This window comes from Macaca mulatta, chromosome 2 (assembly GCF_049350105.2).
Source record: "Macaca mulatta isolate MMU2019108-1 chromosome 2, T2T-MMU8v2.0, whole genome shotgun sequence".
Classification (NCBI taxonomy): domain Eukaryota; kingdom Metazoa; phylum Chordata; class Mammalia; order Primates; family Cercopithecidae; genus Macaca; species Macaca mulatta.
In genome coordinates this window covers 133,652,013-133,672,471 of record NC_133407.1, presented here as the reverse complement: position 1 = coordinate 133,672,471, position 20,459 = coordinate 133,652,013, and the positions used below count along the sequence as shown (strand labels likewise).

At 39.0% G+C, this 20,459-nt stretch overlaps 1 long non-coding RNA gene and 2 pseudogenes across 1 annotated transcript in view; 1 reads left to right on the top strand and 2 right to left on the bottom strand.

Annotated features, from left to right (window-relative positions):
* Nucleotides 1-20,459, bottom strand: part of LOC144339535 (uncharacterized) — a 381,994-nt gene that overhangs the window by 247,371 nt on the left and 114,164 nt on the right. The gene's annotated exons all lie outside the window — the stretch shown is intronic.
* On the bottom strand, nucleotides 1,114-8,293 carry LOC114676181 (cytochrome b-c1 complex subunit 6, mitochondrial pseudogene; annotated as a pseudogene).
* Nucleotides 15,018-16,558, top strand: LOC100424930 (RNA-binding region-containing protein 3 pseudogene; annotated as a pseudogene).

The window sequence follows — 20,459 nt, the reverse complement described above, 5'->3', positions numbered from 1 at the left end:
TAACTTTATGTGTCAACTTGACTGAACTAATAAGGGATGAACGGTGGCAGGTAAACATTATTTCTGGGGGTATCTATGAGAGTGTTTTCAGAAGAGATTAGCATTTGAATCAGTAGAATGAGTAAAGATCACTTATCAACATGGGTGGGCATCATCCAATCTGTTGAGGGCCCAAATAGAACACAAAGCTGGGGGAAAGCCAAATTTGCTGTCTTTGTTAGAGCTGGGACATTCATCTTCTCCTGCCCTTGGACATTGGTACTCCTGGTTCTCAGACCCTCAGGCTCAAACTGGGACTTATACCATTGACTTCCTTGGGCCTACAGCTTGCAGATGGCAGGTCATGGGACTCCTCAGCCTCATGATTGTGTGAGCCAATTTTCATAATAAATATTTTATATATACATATATCTTATTAGTTCTTTTTCTCTGAAGAACCCTAACACAGATTTTTGTATCAAGAAGTGGGCATGTTGCTGTAACAAATGCCTAGAAATGTGGAAGCAGCTTTGGAATTGGGTAATGGGTATAGGCTGGAAGAGTTTCGAGGTTCATGCTAGAAAAAAAAATTAAAAATTAAAAAATTTTAAAAAGCCTACATTGCCATGAATGTCCCATGAAGGGCAATTCTGATGAGGTCCCAGAGAGAAAGGAGGAAAGTTTGCTGTAGAGAAAACCTCAGTCTTCTTAGAGAATTCCCAAGTGGTCATGAACAGAACATTGGTTGAAATACAGACAATAAAGGCCATTCTGATGAGGAGTCAGATGGAAATGAGGAACGTGTCATTGGGCAATGGAGGAAAGGCAATTCTCATTATAAACTGGAAGATGACTTGATTGAATTGTGTTCATGTTCTAGTGTTTTGTGGAAGGTTGAATTTGTGAGCAATGAAATTGTATATTTGGTTGAGGAAATCTTGTTTTCATAGTTCACAGAACTTTATTAAGATAGAATCACTGCTAATTACATAGAAGTTACTTGTCTAAGCCAAAATCCATGAGGTTCGTATAAACTTACAGTTACACAAATTAGAAGCAAATGGCATATTCAAAACCATAAGGAAAGATCCTTATGCTGAGGTGATGAAGGCTGAAGTAAATATGTCTGTACATTTATTTCAAGCTGTTAAAGAGTTTGTGGGTCACTCAGTGGTCCCTTGCACGCAAAAAGTCCAAGAGCTCCTCCATATCATCCTCTTCTTTGTGACTGAAAGGATACACACTCATCACAGAGCTCTAGCCGCTCCTGGCCTTTACACATTTCTCCAGCTGCTTGCATTGCTCTCTTTCTGTTGTTAGGGGATCCAGTAATTCCTCCTCTTGCTCTTCCTCCTCCATGAGATCTTCGGACCTGGTCAGCATCTTTCACTCATCTTCCAGTTCCACGTCTGGCTATGGTTCTGAATTCAACACACTCAACCTGCAACAGCGGCACCTAATCCACTTCAGAATCAAGAAGGACTTGTCAGCTGAGGAAAGTTTTAAGCAGTGTTGAAAGTACAGTTGGCTTCTCTTGATTGCTCCTTGTGAAGTGTGAGCGGAGAGAAATGACTCACAGAATAATTATTAATCAAAAGGGAAGCAGAACTTAAAGATTTAGACAATTCTCAGCCTATCCATATTAGAAAAAAAATGAGAAAGCCTGTATAGAAGAGAACATGAAGGGTGTGACCAAATCTGATAAGGAAATTAGCATGGATCGGCTATCTCAATGGGAACCAGGTGCTATTCATCAGGACAATGGGGAGATTAGTCAGTCATCTAAATAGAAGTCCAAATAAGATGTATTGCACACTCTATCGTCCAATACAATGGAAGAATGACTGAAAAGACATTTTGGAGAACATCAAGGCTATACTTACAATCACAGGACAAGAATTCAAATGTCCAGGGGGCCGAGCAATTTCAAATGAGGGGCCACTACTGTTTAGCACATCACATCACGGGCTTCCTTACCCCAAACTCCATAACCATGCTCCTCAATCACTCCATGTGCTGCACACAGCAAAGCTGTAGAAGCATGGCTGCTTCCACCTAGATTTCAAATTATGCCCCAAAGAGCCACAGGACCCAGACAGAGCGCTGTCTGTGAGGAAAAGCCATTGCAAGGAGCCCCAACAAGGACAATGCCCAGCAAAGCCACAGGGTAGGTATACCCAGAGTCATGGGCATGGGGCTGCAACCACAGTGGGTCCTGAAGACAGTACCACTGTCGCAGTGGTTCTGGAGTGAAGAGCATTAAGCCAAAGAAAATTATTCTCAAGACTTAAGGTTTGGTTGGGTGTGGTAGCTCATACCTATAATCCCAACACCTTAGGAGGCCAAGGTGGGAGGATAACTTGAGGCCAGGAGTTCAAGACCAGCCTGGACAATAGAGCAAGACCCTATTTCTACAAAAAATTTAAAAGTTAGTGGTGTCATGTGTCTGTAGTCCTAGCTACTCAGATTTTATTTTTCTTACTAAGTCTCTGATATCCAGTATAGATTTTATACTTATAGAACATCTGGAATAGCACATTTCAAGTGTGGTTAGTGATTACTGTATTGAACAGTGTAGTTCTGTAATGAAGATATATCAAAATGTATTAATATACACAATTTCAAATAAGGCAGGAGTGTCACTTGAGCCTAGGAATTTGAGGTTATAGTGAGCTATGATTGCACCACTTCACTCCAGCCTGGGTGACAGTGTGAGACTCTGTCTATAAAAAATTTTTTCAATTAAAAAGACTCTAGATTTAATGTTGTTTGCTCTCCCACCATTATATTTTGGAAGCACATCATATGTTTGATTTCATGGATTCACAGCCAAAGAGCAATATGATTCAGAATGAATCATACCTTGAGTCTCACTCATATCTAATTTAGATGATACTTAGATAAGACTTTGGACTTTAAACATTTAAGTTGATGCTAGAATAAGATAAGACTTTGGGGGCTATTGATATGACCTGAATGTATCTTGTGTGTGAGAAAGACATGTATTTGGGGGGAACAAGAGCAGAATGCAATTAACTAAATTTTTATGACCCCCCGTGATTTCATATATTAAAATTCTAGCCACCTAGGTGATAGTATTAAAATGTAGGGACTTTGCTAAGTGATTAGGACATAAGAGCAAAGCCCTCATGAATGGGATTACAAAAAAGACTCTAGAGACATCTCTCACCTCTTCTGCCACTTGAGGTTACAGGGAAAAAACAGCCACCTAAGAAGTGGGTCTCTGAATCTGCCAGTGCCTTGATCTTGGACTTCCCAGCCTCCAGAACCATGAGAAAACAATTTCTGTTGTTTATACATTACCCAGTTTTATGATAGCTTTGTTATAGCAGCCGGCACAGACTAAGCTAGTTACCAAACAAACAAACAAAAAATGGGGATTTCATTTAATACAGATTTTAAAGTGCCAATGAAAATGTTATTTCTTCTATAGAGAACACAAAACAAACAACTTCTTGTGACAAACTACAGCCAGCATGCTTTTGCATTTGAATCTCATCCCCAAAACAAATGTCTTGTATCTATTAAAATTAATAGTGCACGTCTTTTATTCAGTAACTCCTCTTCTGGGACTCTATATTTCTTAGAAATAAATATGTATAAGGATAGCCATGCTTATAATGACAATAGCAACTTGGAACAACATGAATGTATATTAGCAAGCTATATATTAAAAAGTTGTGACATATCTGCACTACAGAACTACAGTGCCCAATACAGTAGTCACTAGTCACATCTGAAATGTGGCTATCCCAGATGTGCTAGAAGTGCAAAATCTATACTGGAGATTAGAGACTTATGGTAAAAAAATAAGTGTGCAAAAAAATTTCAATAATGTTTTATATTAAGTACATGATGAAATGATAATGCTCTAGTTAACTAAAACAAAAATGTTAAAATTTATTTTACTTTTTTAAAACTGTGGCCATTAGAAAACTTAGAATTACACTTGTGGTTTGCATTGTATTTCTATTGGACAGTGCGAGTGCAGACTGGGAATTGGCAAATGTTTTCTGTAAAGAGCCAGAAAGGAAATATTTTAGGTTTTGCAATATTCCTGTTGCAGCTACTCGAGCAAGTTGAGACAGTATGTAAAAAAATGAGCATGATTATGTCCCAATAAGACTTTTTGTATGGACACTGTGATTTCAATTTCATATAATTTTCACATCAAGAAATACTATTCTTCTAATTTTCCCCCAATCATTCAAAAATGTAAACACCATTCTTAGCTCATAATATATAAAAATAGGCAACAGGACAAACTCAGTCCATAAGCCATAGTTTGCTAACCCCTGTTATAAACTATCAAGGAGTTATTTTAAAATAAATTAGACCTATCTGTATTGTACATACTTTCTCTAAACAATATATTGCTGAGTAGTATGTAGAGCATTATTTTGCATTTGTAAAAAAGGCAAAATTATTAAGTTTATATGTTTACCTAATTCTATATGACCAAAGGGCTATGGAAGGATACACACCAAACTGTTTATCTAACCTGTTACCAGTGGACATAAGATGGGAGACAAAAAAGAAAAATTTATAACTTTTGGTTTTTTGTCTGTGGGTTTCCTGGATGACAGCAATTAGGTATGACTCATAATATTGTGATAAAATAAAAGGTACATAAATTTCAAAAAAGTTTTATTATGTACACATAAAGACTCTTACTGAAATATTGATATTATTGTTTATTTCCTTTGAATATGATTTCTGTTGATCATAACTATAAAAACTAATGAGAAAAACTTAGATCAAAACAAAATTTCAATGACATAAAATATCTTAAGTTGAAGATATTGTTTGTTACCCTTCAAATTCTACACTTTGCATTAGTAAGCATAAATAGTTAAACCTTATCTGAGCTCTTGATAAAATACAGTATTCTCCTAAGCTAGTTTTATTTCAGAAAATACTTAATACATGTCTCTACTTTCAGTTTATACCAGCTATCTACTACTGCATGGCCAATTACTCCCCCAAAATTTAAAGGCCTGGAGCAAAAAGTAAACATTTACTATCTCACACAGTTTCTGTACATCAAGAATTCAGGAGCTGTTCAGCTGTTGGTTCTGGCTCACAGTCTCTCAAGAGGCACAGACAAGCTGTCAGCCAGGGCTGCAATCATTTGAAGGCTTGACTGGGGCCAGAGGATTCATTTCCAAGTAGTTCACTCAGATGGCTATTGGCAAAGGCCTCAGTTCCTTGACACATGGACCCCTCCATAGATCCACTCAATGTACTCATGTCATAGCAGCTGGCTTCCCCCAGGATGAGGGTACAAAAGAGAGGAAGGTAGAAGCAAGCTATAATGCCTTTCATAGCCTAGACTTGGGAGTCACACATCCACAATAACTTTCTGGTGAACAGCTCAGTTCTATTCAGCGTGGGAGGGGACTACACGAGGGTGTGAATACCAGGAAGCAAGAATCATGGGGCACCATCTTGGAAGCTGGCTACTGCACACATTCCCCAGACATATTCACCAAGATAGCTATGGGCATGGCCTTAAATCTAACAACTAACCATATTTTACAAATAAAAATCTGATTAAAATATTCCAATTTGGTGTGGAGATGTATTGCAGGAAAAAACCTTTACATTATATTGAAAGTATATTTAAACTACAACTCAACTATAACAACTGACAAATCAGTGCAAAAAAAAAAAAAAAAAAAAAACACTTAGAGAACACAGGATATTTTATAAAAGCAAATTACCTAGCTGCATAAGCCACATGCTCAAGTGATTAAACACAAGAAGCAAAGCATTAGATGGAGAAAAACGGTATAGTAAAAATGAACTGTTTTAACTTATTAGTTTCTTGACAAAGTGTATACATAACATAGAAAGTACAGAATTTCATTTGGTAAAATATCAGGTTATTACATAACATATAGAATATATTTTTGGAAAAGGAATTTTAGGTATGGAAAAAAGACTAGAAGGATATGCACTGATATTAACCGTGGGTGTCTCTGGACATTTAGATTGAACAGGATTGCTTTCCTTTGGCTTATGTATTTTTATCTGTGATGTCCACAGCAAATATGAATCAGTCACTTTAATGAGAAAAAGACTTACGCAAAAATGCCCATTGTCTGTTTTCTTCTGGCTTGCATTAAGGTATTTCTGTTCCCTAAATTGCCTTTGGAAGAATTTTGAGATTCATAAGTCATTCTTACAAACCCAAAAAGGGTAAGTAACCCATTATAATGTTTATTCCTGAGGCTATAAGAAGCTAATTGTGAATAGGTGAAATAATAGATAAATTTCATTTACATTAACTTACCTTTATGTTCAATAAGGTCAAAGGTACAGATTTTGTCTCTTTCCGGTCCATAAAATATAGATTGCTATTTTCAAAGTACATCAACAGTGGTAATAGCTATTCCCATTAGTCAGTCATATAATCTTATGAAATACTGACATGATAAAACAATGCAACTGAGAAAAAACCGATAGAGCACACATTTTATTGACAAATAAATGCACAGGCTTAAATTGTCTCTCACCACCTTTATACCTGATTGACATGTTATCAGAAAAATAAAGATTTAAGCTGGCCAAGATCAATGATTTCAAAATGATTCTTTAGTGCAGATAAAAATACAAATTCAATTCAATTCTAATTCATATTTGGGTTCATGCCACTTTGACAGTTACATTTTATGGCAAAATGTACTTTAATTTTATTCAAACCTTTTTCCAGCATTTCTTAGAGATTCACTTTTTAATTTATGATACTTCCTTGCCCAATTCAAGCTTCATTCACTTTTAGATACTTTGGAAAGATAAATAACTGACACACACTGCCATTCATGAGTAATGTACCGCCTGTATCCTAAGAAAATAAAATAGGTGGCCAAAGAGATATATTTGTTTTAGAAATAAATATGTATCATATGTATAAGTAATAAAATAACAATGAATTAGAAATATGTCATAAAAATGCTTTTCTATTTTATTGAGATTAAATTATACACTGTAATATATTGTTAGGTCATATACATTTAAAGAATGAAATACCTTATTATGTCTTAAGCTAAATATAACTATGCTTGTATGTAAATCATGCAAGTTAAGTCATATGTTTACATTTTATTCGTTTGTTACTTTCAGTATATATCCATTGGGAAATATTTTATTTGGTTGGCAAATATGGTATCATTGCAACTCTAGTCAACAAAAACACTTGAAATGCAAGGACACCTCCATGTAGTACTTAAAACTTTTCTCCAATTCATAGGTCATGATGAGTACTTTGTATTAAAAAAAAAAAAAAGTAAAAAAAAATTATTTATTGAGTACTTTCTACATATCAGGAACACTACTGGGCACACACTTCTTCACATACATCATTTCATTTAATTTTTTTTTTTTTTTTTTTAAAGATGGAGTCTCGTCCTGTCACCCAGGCTGGAGTGCAATGGCACAATCTCAGTTCACTGCAACCTCCGCCTCCTGGATTCAAACAATTCTCCTGCCTCAGCCTCCCAAGTAGCTGGGATTACAGGCACCTGCCACCATGCCCAGCTAATTTTGTGTGTGTATGTGTGTGTATTTTTAGTAGAGACGAAGTTTCACCATGTTGGTCAGACTGGTCTCCAACTCCTGGCCTCGTGATCCGCCCACCTCAGCCTCACAAAGGGCTGGGTGTGAGCCCCTGCACCTGGCCCATTTCATTCAATCTTACAACCACCTAGCAAGGTAGAAAATATTATCTTCACTTTACAGATGAGGAAACTCACATCGGTCTGAACCCAAAGCCTAGATTCCCACCTGCTATACCTCAGAAAATCAATTAACATGTGGATCATATATTTATGACTGAGTAAGGAAAAAACAACTGTTTTTCCTCTCTTTACTCACACTCCCTCAGTACGCACCAATTCTTTGACAGACACCAACTGCCTAAAATTTAGCTCAATTGTGCCCTACAACTTAAGTCAATTTTGAGACTATCTATGTGGAGACAGTGTCAGACCCCACAGGTTAAAAGCTCAGTCCCACAAGACTGCCCTCACTTCAGATACCAGTCACAAGCCCCAGACTGTGACCTGTGCTTCTAACTGGTGTCAGCTATAAATTGAAGGATTCCCAAAACCTCCCCTTGGGCTCAATCATTTGTCAGAATGGCTCATTGAACTATGGGAAACATGTTACTTACATTTATGGTCTATTATAAAAGGATGCAACTCAGAAACAGCCAAACAGAAGAGATACTTCGGGCAAGACATGGGAGACGGGGGCAGAGTGTCCATACCTTCTCCAGCAGGTCATCCTGCATGTGTTCAGCAGCTCGGAAGCTCTCTGAACCCTGTCAAGGCTTCCTTATGCAGGTGCGATTGATTAAATCATCAGCCATTGGTAATCAACTCAACCTTCAGTCAGGAAGTGGGGCTGAAAGTTACAACTTTCTAATCACATGATTGGTTCCCCTAGAAACCAGCCCCTACCCTGAGGCTATCTAGGGGCCACCAGCCATTAGTCATCTCATCAGCATGTAAAAGGACATATCACTTCAGAGATTCCAGAGGTTGTAGAAGCTGTGTACTAGAAAATGGGGGTTGGGAGGATATATTTCTTATAATATAATATTATAATCACAATATCACAGTGCCCTATATACTTGTTTCTCTCACTTATTCACAGGTGAAACCATTAATAGACACCATTCACCTGGTAGCAAACTCTCATGTCTAAGTCAGCGATGGGAATGTACATTTGCCTTTATAAGATCTGCCTTACAAAGCTCATCTTTAAAGAAATTTCAAACATTGCACATTGTCAACTGAAGAATGACAACGTTCATACATTGTTGTTTTTCTTTGTTTGTTTGTTTGTTTTAGAGATAGGGTCTCATCATGTTGCCCAGGCTGATCTCGAACTCCTGAGCTCAAGGGATCCACCTGCCTTGGCCTCTGAAAGTTCTGGGATTATAGGCATGAGCCACCACACCCAACCCAAGGTTCCTAAATTTGGAAAGGAGAGTTTTATTTCTCATAAAGGGTTGCAGCCTGCAGGATGGCCATTCTGACAGGCTGGAAAATGTAGCTTCCCACCAGAAGCCAAAAACAGGCATCTTGAGGTTGGGAAGAATAAGACAAGGATATATGTTGATAGGAGTGGCCAAATACACATATCCCACAGATTATAGGAGGAGCTGTGAACATTTGTGAAGGGGAGGCATGGGCATGTGTAGTAGGCTAACATGTACACAACATGTAGCTCATGTTCACTTTGGGGTGGAGACTTAACATTTAAATGTATTACAATTAGGCCCTATAAGGCCAAATGTGAAGCAGAGGACACAAAGGCCCTCTGTGCATAGCCTTCAAAGACTGTCCAGAACCATCCCATGGTCAACGGTCTTTTATCAGGAAGAAATGCTGGTTGGCTGCTGTATTGAAGTCACAAAAAGGAGGGGTAGCATCAGGCAGTTGGTTGATATCAGTGGAGGACCCAGTCTTTCAAAAGCACTGGTTTTGTTTAACCCTTAGGGAAGAAAGCCTAACGGTGTTTAGTGAGGGAGGGGATATAATGAGGTGTGTCTGACTTCCCACCCTGCCATGGCTAAGAACTCAATTTTTAAGGTTTCTCTAGGGTCCCCTTGGCCAAGAGGCGGTTCTTTCAGTTCGCTGGGAAGCTCGGAATTTTATATTTATTTCTCAATGTCATCTCCTATTTATTCTCTAGATCTGATTATAGGTAGGCTACTTGTAAGCACGGTCAAGAATTGCAAATCCTGACCGTGCATAGCGTCTCACATCTGTAATCCCAACACTTTGGGAGGCTGAGGTGGGTGGATGAATTGGGTTCAGGAGTTTGAGACCAGCAATTTAGTGAGACCCTACCTCTACTAAAAAAAATTTTTAAAACTTATCTGGGTGTGGTGGGGTATGCCTATAGTCCCAGGTCCTCAGGAGGCAGAGGTGGGAGAATCCTTTGAGTTCAGGAGGTTGAGGCTGCAATGAGCCATGATCATGCCACTGGGCCCCAGCAACAGAGCGAGACCCTCTGTCTAATTTTTTTAATTGCAAATTCTATTGCCTTGCATTAACCAACCCCTGTTCTTCCTGTTCATGTTGGAGTAAGATAAATAAGAGAAGGAAATAATGGATATGAAGGTAACTTCCCAGTATTCACCCTGCCCCAGACAACTGGTTGAGCCAATCATGTTCATTTCATAGTCTAGTAAATAAGAATTTTCAGCTGACAATGAGATAGCAGGGAAAACCTCATGGGGTGGGGGGTTGTTGCTAAGCAAATTTTCTACTCCTAAGAAAGAACCACAGAAGACTCTTCTAGACATAATTGTGACTGTATAGGACACTTGCAACTAACTTTCAAAAGCATCCTGCTTTTAGGCTAAAATAATGCTATCCTGAGAATGCTCTATGAATTCAAAGAGTCTGATTTCCTCAATGGTATCGCTGAGCCACTCAGAATACCAGACATAAAGCTCGTCTGACTTCTGGGCTGTTAAGTGAGATAATATATCTTCTATCTTTAAAACTGGCTTGAGTTAAGTTTCTGTTACTTGCAGTCAAAAGACCCTATTTTATACCAGTGGTAACCAATCAATGGTTATATACTTATTTGGGCAGTCGATACCATTCTTAACTGACCAGAGTTTCATTTAATATAGTTGAGTAATAAACTATCCCCAAACCTAGTGGCATAAAACAACCAGTTATTGTACTCACAGATTTTGTAGGTCAGGAACTTGGACAGAGCACAGAGAGAATAGCATGTCTATGCTCCATGATATGTGAGGTCTGAGATGGAGGCCTAAAAATCTTTGAAGTCTTTAGAGTCCTTGAAGACTGAGGGCTTGATCATCTAAACGTTCATCCACCCGCATGGTTTTGTTAGCTATTGGCTGAGAACCTAGTTGAAGGTGTTGGCTAGAACATGTTCACCTGGCTTCTCCATGTGGCCTGGGCTTCCTCAAAACATGATAACTGGGTTTGGTTCCACAGGTCTACATCCCAAGAGGGAGTGAAGGCCAAGCAGAAGCCACATCACCTTTGATGTGCTAACTTCAGAAGTCACCCAGTGCCACCTCCATTGCATTCTATAGCTCAGGACAGTTACCAAGTTACATCCAGTTTCAAGCAGAGGGAACAAAGAAATGTCATTATCACGTTGTAAGAATAGCATACAGCATGGGATGTATATTTGTATGGCCAACTTTGGAAATGCCATCTGCCACAGTTTGCTTCTGGCCACAGTAATTCACAACCCTAGCACATGCAAAATATACCATTCCTCTCTTGAAACCCTCAAGTCTTATTGCAGAATCAGCCCAAAGTCCACGATCTTGTTGCCACAGTCACCTCAGGTCCAGGTACAGATATGGCTCTTCAGATGCAATTCTTTGACTTATAGCTGCTCAACTATATTCCTCTCCATCTTAAGATTGTTAATCGATGAGACAATTTATCTATTCCAGAAACATTCAACATTTAATGGTGGGACAGCCATAGACTCCCTGCTAAGTACAGCCCTCTTCATAAAGAGTGGGCATGGGAGACAGACTGTCATCACTGTTTCACCACAGTTCTAAAATTCAAACAGGTGTACATTGCCATTCCATTGATTAGAGGGGCTCTTACCACACACACACAAAGGGTTACTTCTCTGTAACATAATGGATGTGTTAATTTGCTCGAGTATAGTAACCATTTCTCTATGTATAAAGTATATCAAAACATCATGTTGTCCAGCTTACATATGTAACATTAAATAAATAATGTTTTAAAGTAAAATAAAATAAAGTCTAATCATTTTCAAAGTGGCAGAACACAGACCCCATCTCTTGATGGAACACTGTCCATATCATATTTTAAAAAGAGAATGTGGGATGGAATATATAGCTATAGCTATAGATTCATTCATTATGGAAAATACAATCTGCTGCAACTAGCTCAGAGATATGTTTAATTAGGGTTAGCTTCATATCTATAGACTATAATCTATAAGCAGTCCCAGGATCATTGCATAAAATGCACTCGCTGGATGAAAGATCTGAGTCTGACTACCAACTGGGTCATCAAGAATAAGATTCAGTCCCTTTGTAGGCCTCATCACTCTTATTTATGAAAGACATATTTAAAATAGGCCATCCCTAAGGTTGTTTCCATGTCAAAAATATACTATCACTCATTTATTTTAAAAGATGCTCAGACGTTTTCCACCAATTGCTGTTTATCTGATGTTTACTTAATTTTGCTTAAACATCAGTGTCCTCATCTGGGAAATGAGTACAATCATAACGATGTTTATCTTTTAAGGTTGTTATGGAAATGAAATGATATATGTCAAAAAGCTTAAAATGAAACCTGGAACACAGTAAGTACTTAATAAATGTCCATTATTTAACAGAAAATTCAGTCACATTTGATAACCACACAGTTTGACCACTTGGAAAGCTCATCAGTTACAAAAGAGGTTACTTTTATCAAAATGTTAAATCAGTAGATAGAGACACAGGCCAGATACATATAATCCCAGTATCCAATAAATGTGAAAAGAAATTGCTCTTTTCTGTTATTTTTAATAGAAAATATTTATTGGTGCCAGACCGGGTGTTAAAGATTTATATGCATTTGATGCTTACATAAACCTTATAAGGCAGTTTTTAGAATTGAAAATTACTATATTTACCTACCCCATGAAATATTACTTTCTACACTGCTATAAATTCTCTACATTTTTAATACTTTTCACTTTCCTGCACTACCAGATATACCAGGCGAAAATGTTTAAGAGAGATACTGAGGGTTATTAATAGACATCATTAGTAATAAACCACAATGTTAATTTCATGCCCCAAATGCTTCTTATCTTGCTCCTAATTGAAAAGAATTCCTTGTCTGGACCTCTCAGCCTCATGTCACCCCCAAAGCATAGCCAAGGATTGGTTCCCTTTCTTAAAGAGTTAGACAATTGAAAGATGAATAAGAAAGGGCAACCTTTCGAATAAGAGTTTCTAAAATAAGAGAAAAAAATTCCTGAAAGAGGAGAGATAGGGAAATCTCCCCTAATCATATGATGTCTTTATTCCAATCATGAGAGTCCCTATTTCAATTGTTGTCTTTTGAATTATCAGGCTACCTTTAAAAATATGAAATGGTTTAAAATATTCAACTTGCCCTGGTACTTTTCAGAGCTAATATTTGTCGGGAATCTCCAAGAAGGGTCTGTGAAGTATATATTTAACCTTGAAACTCATTTTTATTTTTCTGGTTGGACTAGTATTTATTGGAACATTCAGGGACTGTCAGAGTGAACTTATCAGTAATAAACACATTCTTGGCAGTTATTCAGATGGAGAAATGGTAGTTTTGGTTTGGGAGAGGAATAAGGGGAATTGAGGCACTTCTTGGGTAGACAGTCTTAGATGGAGTGACTTACTGCAGCACTCCAAATGTCAGGATCAGCAGGAAGGCAAGAATGCCTAGAAACTGGGAACAGGAAGAGGGATGTTCCCCCAGATACGTTTAAATCACTTTACGCTATTTCCTTTCATCTTACCAACTTCTGCGGGCTATTCCATTCATTCAACATGTGAACTGTAAAATGATGCCTGACCCAGGAACGTTATCCTTATTCTGGTCCTTACTAATCCTTGTACTCCAGAGTATGAACTATCATCTACAAAATATGGGGCATGGTTGGGCACAGTGGCTCATGAGGTAATCCCAGCACTTTGGGAGGCCAAAGCAGGCGGATTACTTTAGGTCAGGAGTTAGCCACCAGCTTGGCCAACATGGTGAAATCTCATCTCTACTAAAAACACAAAAATTAGCCGAGCATGCCAGCATGTGCCTGTAGTCCCAGCTACTTGGGAGGCTGAGGCACAAGAATAGCTTTAACCCGGGAGGCAGAAGTTGCAGTGAGCCGAGATCACACCGCTGCACTCCAGCCTGGGCGACAGAGCAAGACTTTGTCTCAAAAAAATAAAACAAAATGTGGGGCATGGACTAATTTAGTTATGGCAAATAGTAGTCATTCCACTTACAGAGGCTGATCAATCCTAGTAGCTTCCATCTATATTTGTTAATAAAAATAATTTTTTCGAAGACATGAGATCCTCTATCTCATTGGTAGTAGGATAGGAAATGGAGCCATTATCAACTTCCCTGGTCTGCCTAGAGTTTAGGTGTGGAGAATGAAAACATATGGCCTCTTGTCTGCCATCCAGCACCAGGGACTCATTAAGTTCTGACAGTTTATGATCCTGACCCTGATAAGCAACCCTTGGGCTGCTGTTTGCTGGGGATTGTACCGATGTCTTCCCTAGAAGGAAGAATGTAGTAAGAGGATTCTGAAAGTTGAAAATAATAATAGTGACGATAAAGTATGGATATAAACATGTTATTCTTCCTTTTGGAGTAAAAAAAAATAAATGATATCTTATATCATTATTTGGGAGCTTTGCATTAGATACCAATTTCTCTGAAACACAGAAGCCTACACTCTTAAGTGGTACAGCCTTTGTCATAATTTAAAACATTCATTCACAAAGTATAATATATGCTATCCATCTTGGACAGTTAAAAATGTTACACTTAATTTTATTTGATTAAAAGCCTAATTTTGGCCAGGCACAGTGGCTAACTCCTATAATCCCAGTACTTTGGAAGGCTGAGGCAGGCAGATCAGGCGAAGTCAGGAGTTCAAGACCAGCCTGGCCAACATGGTGAAACCTCGTCTCTACTAAAAATACAAAAATTAGTCAGCATTCTGGCACATGCTTGTAATCCCAGCTGCTAGGGAGGCTGAGGCGGGAGGATCACTTGATCCTCCCAGGAGGATCGGAGGTTGCTGTGAGCAGAGACTGTGCCACTGCACTCCAGCCTAGGCAACAGAGCAAGATTTCATCTCAAAAAAGAAAAGAAAAAAAAAAAAAACCTAACTTTTTAGCTTTGCCCAGCTTTCCACAATTAATCTTGACATATAAAACAGTGAGTCCCACACATCTCTGGGCCAATTTTTGCTTGAAAATGGCAGCTCTCTAGCAGCTGTTTGCAACATCAAGGGGATGCACAAGCTCCTCCTCACTTTCCCTGCCTCGGGGCGACCAAAGCCTTCTGGTGAGGCACCTGCCAGCTGAGCTGACCACTGAGTTCTTGAGAAAGAGGACTTGCTGAAGTACTTGCTGAAGTACTTCAAGGCACAGTTGGTACATGTCCTGTCAGACAAGGGGCAGCTGAAACATGCAGCTTTTGCCACATTCTCTAAAAAGCAGCTATAAAGGCATTGACAAGACTCCATCAGTCGTTGAATTTGCAAAAGAGAAAGACCAAGCTCACTCCCCAGGTCCCACTTCAGTCTCAAAAAAAAAAAAAAAAATTCTGATGACCCTGTCAAAGATGATAAAGAAAAGAAAGAACTTGGTTATTTAACAGTAGAAAATGGAATTGCACCAAACCATGGGCTGACTTTTCCTAATTCATGCCTCAAATATATGTATTCACCACCTTCCAGCACAATCCTAGCAAACAGAGTAAATGCTTTGGCAAGCATGCCTAAGTTCTATGTACAGGTCCTTCATCTTATGAATAAAATGAATTTGCCCACACCTTTTAGACCAATTACTGTGCGACCTCCCATGTATGAAGACCATATGCCATTGCATGCACCTCTTCCACCCACATCTCCTCAGCCACCTGAGGAACCTCCTTGGCCAGACGATGATGAGGAATTATCTAGTGAAGAATTAGAATATGAAAGCAGTGATGATGAGGACTGACAGAGAATGAACAAACCAATGGAACTAGCAAATCTTCAGCTCAAAAGACCCAAAACAATAAAGCAGCACCATGTGAAAAAAAAAGAGAAAATTAAAGGATATGTTGAGTACACTTTTGTGTCCTTCACACAGCAGTTTACATCCAGTGCTGTTACCTTCAGATGTATTTGACCAACCACAACCTGTAGGTAATAAAAGAATTGAATTCCATATATCTACCGACATGCCAGCTGCATTTAAGAAAGATTTAGAGAAGAAACAAAATTGTGAGAAAAAAACTATGATTTACCTGCTACTGAAGTTGATGCATCCAATATAGGATTTGGAAAAATCTTTCCCAAACCTAATTGGAACATCACAGAGGAGATTAAAGAAGACTCTGATGAAATGCCATCAGAATGTGTTTCTAGAAGGGAACTGGAAAAGGACAGAATTTCTAGAGAAGAAATGGAAACACTTTCAGTTTTCAGGAGTTATGAACCTGGTGAACAAAAATGTAGAATTTATGTGAAGAATTTAGCTAGACATGTTCAAGAAAAGGACCTTAAGTATATTTTTGGAAGATATGTTGACTTTTCATCAGAAACACAGTGGATCACGTTTGATATACGTTTGATGAAAGAAGGTCGTATGAAAGGACAAGCTTTCACTGCACTTCCTAAGGAAAAAGCAGCAGCAAAAGCCTTAAAGGAAGCTAATGGATATGTGCTTTTTGGAAAACCCATGGTGGTTCAATTTGCTCGATCTGCTAGGCCAAAACAAGATCCTAAGGAAGGAAAAAGAAAGTGTTAAAAATTAACAAAGGTTTCTTTTGAATCCTGTATCTTTCAAGTGCTTTCCAACTTGGATAAGAAGAAATTGACCACCTGGACTATGGAACTGTCCATAACAGCTTTGAAAGTATATTTAAAAATTAAATATATATGCCTTTAAATCAGTGTATTGGAACTATATTACATGTATTTTAATGACTTTCTTCAAATATAATCAATTATTTTCTTTTTCTTTTTTTTCTTTTTTTTGGGGGGGGATGGAGTCTTGCTCTATTGCCCAGACTGGAGTGCAGTGGCACCATCTCAGCTCACTGCAAGCTTTGCCTCCTGAGTTTATGCCATTTTCCTGCCTCAGCCTCCCAAATAGCTGGGACTACAGGCATCCGCCACCACGCCTGGCTAATTTTTTTTTCTGTATTTTTAGTAGAGACAGGCTTTCACCGTATTAGCCAGGATGGTTGTGATCTCTTGACCTCGTGATCTGCCCACCTCGGCCTCCCAAAGTGCTGGGATTACAGGTGTGAGCCACTGTGCCCGGCTGCGAGTACAGTATTTTAAGTCTAATAATGAAAGAATGCTTACATGTCACATAAAAATGTTATCAACTAACAATTAGAACATCTGGAAAGTTTTTGTATATGTGATTCCCTAGTACCTAATTACTGGACAAGCTTTTAAAAAATACACGCTTCTCCCACAAATGATTAAAAAAACCTGTGATTAGTCACACCTGTAACTTGTAAGTTTATTCATTAGTTCATTCAGTAGTTACTTATAGACTACCTACTCTGAGCCAAGTACTCTCATAGAACGTTGAAGAGAAACATATTCATTAACTTCACTCATTCATCTAATAAATTCTGAGAGGTAGGCTCTGTGCTATGTGCTAGAGATATGGTAGTGGATAAGACAAAGTACAACCTGGGAGATAGACAATCAAATAATCACAGTGACCAATTCAAGAGGCAAGAGAATGTTCAGGAAACCAAGGCCAGGAGAGATTGTGACTTTCCCAGGGTACCCAGTTAGTCAGAGAGGAAGCTGGACCTAGAATCTGTCTTCCAGATCTGTTCAGAGGTTACAACATTGAAAATGGCTGTCACTCCCTGCATTCCCGCTATGCTACTTCCTGTGCTGGGTGCTCATTTATCCTCACACATGATGACTCCATTTCATTCTGATACCTTAAAACGATTCTGGAAAGGGAATCCTCAAAGGCCCTGCAAAAGCCTGAAGGCTTTACCTTCCTGCATTCTCCCTGCCCCCAACACATCTGCACATCTCTGAGAGGGGCTCAGTTCTCCCTGGCTCAGTTCCCTGACCAGGTGACAGGTGAGCAATTACAAAGCCATGGAAACTATTCCCAGAACACTGGTTTTCAAGCATGGCTGAATGCCATAATCACCTGGTCAGGGGTCGGGAGAGAGGGAATGCGCTTTAAAACTAGCTTACCAGGCTGGGCACGGTACGGTGGCTGACACCTGTAATCCCAGCACTTTGGGACGCTGAGGCAAGTGGATCGCTTGAGCTCAAGAGTTCGAGACCAGCCTGGTCAACATGGCAAAAACTCGTCTTCATAAAAATACAAAAATTAGCCAGGCGTGGTGGCAGGCATCTGTAATCCCTGCTACTTGGGAGACTGAGGCACAAGAATCAGTCGCTTGAGCTCGGGAGGCAGAGGTTTCAGTGAGCCAAGATCAAACCACTGTACTCTAGCCTAGGCAACAGAGCAAGACTTCATCTCAAAAAACATAAAACAAAACAAACTAGCTTACCAGCAAGGCATGATCCAATATAGAGGTTACCAAAGTATGCCTCCAGTACAGCAGCATCAGTAGAATCTTTGAACTTGGTAGAAATGCAGAGTCTTGGGCCCCTTCCCCAACCCCACTGAATGAGAAGTCTATAGGTAGCCCTACCATCTGCGCTCTAACAAGCCCTCTGAATGGTTCTGAGGCTGTAACTATTTATCTAGGAGTTATCAGGTAAGGGCTAGGGACTATTTTTAAGTATTTCAGGTAATTTAGAAGTCTAGAGAGTTGGGAACCACAAGGAGAGCATTCCTCACTGCAAAAAAACACACTTTGGAATGTCCTAGGGCAGTGAGGTAAATGGTATACAAAAGAGAAAACTTTCAAGAACAGTAAGTTTAGAAAAATTTGGCAGACAATTTAAAAATTGAAAAGCATTGCTATTAATTACAGTACATGCAAAAGTTACACTATAGGATAAAAAACTTATTTTGCAAAACAATCCTATTTTGAGACCTAGAAAACTAATCTTTCAAAGTTATCTATTCTAGAAACAATTTAAGGAATACATTCCTGAAATAGAGAAAAATGTTCTGTTTCAGTTTTTATCTTAAATAAAAAACATGGTATTTTTTTCACTATTTGTTTTCCTATTGACAGTTAATATTACTTTCAATTATTGCTGTTTTAAACGTTCATAATGTTATTTTATATTTGTTAAGCATATCTATATTCTTTATGTTCTTTAATAATTGAAAATTGGGCTGAGTGCAATGGTACAGGCCTGTAATCCTAACAATTTGGGAGGGCAAGGCAGGTGGATTTCTGGAGCCCAGGAGTTTGAGACCAGCCTGGGCAACATGGTGAAACCCCAAACCCCATCTCCAGACACACAAAGAAAATATATAATAATTAGCTGGGCTTAGTGGACATGCCTGTAGTTCCAGCTACTCAGGAGGCTGAGGTAGGAGGATCGCTTGAACCCAGGAGGTAAAAGCTGCAGTAAGCCAGGCTCACACCACTACACTCCAGTCTGGGTGACAGAGAGAGATTTTGTCTTACAAAGAAGAAAAAAGGAAAATTAATAGGAAAGAGATAAAATGATAAAGACCATCACATTCTTGATTATAGACTGCATAGTATTAGTGAAAATAAAATTCTCAACAACTAAAACTTTTTTCCTCTTATTATTAATTCCAAAGTAAATGTCCCACACAAACACTGTAATAGGATAATTTTTGGCACCAAATCAATACTTGCTATCATATCCCAGGTCTGTCAAGACCCTGGTCAATGGTGTTGTCCCTCTGAGTCTCTTACGAGATTCATGCCAAGTGCCTGGACTGTGCCAAGTAACACCCTCCTTCAAACACAACAACAGCTTTGTGCAGGTGGGAACCTTAGAATCCACACTTTCAAATGGGAGAATGCAAGCATAAAGTAGTTAAGCCATGTAGCTGACTCGGCTGACTCCAGGCAGTCGGCCACCAGTCTTCGTCCCTGCCCTCGGCCACCAGTCTTCATCCCTGCCCGGTCACTGTCCTGTCTCCATCACGCCTAAGGCAGCACCAGAAACACAGTGGATGCTCAGGAAATGCGGCACTATTTTGTTTGTTTGCTGTGTGTATTGGCTTTTGCTTGGGCCAGCTTAAGACTTTCAAAGCCCCGAGTTACTGAAAAGCTTACATAATTCAAATTTTAAAACCATGCTCAACTATAAAGGAAGCTGAACAAAGTCCAACAAAGTCTTTTTCTCATGATGACTCTTCTGATGCTTTATTAAAAGGTCAAATGTAAAAATTCTTTAAAGTAAATGTGTGGGCCAATTTCAAATGATGGAGGGTTCTTTCTAGACATCCCCCTACTCAGGGCTTATGCTAGGTATGACTGAGAGGAGGAGACGAAAGGTTGCCTTCTACATCGGGGTCCTCAACCCGCGGGCCAGGAACCAGTACTGATCTGTGACCTGTTAGGAATCGGGCTGTACAGCAGGAGGTGAGCTGGCAAGAGAAGCTTCATCTGTGTTTACAGCTGCTCCCCATGGCTTGCATCACCACCTGAGCTCTGCCTCCTGTCGGATCAGCAGTGGCATTAGATTCTTATAGGAGTGTGAACCCTATTGTGAACTGCACATGCAAGGGATCTAGACTGCATGCTCCTTATAAGAAT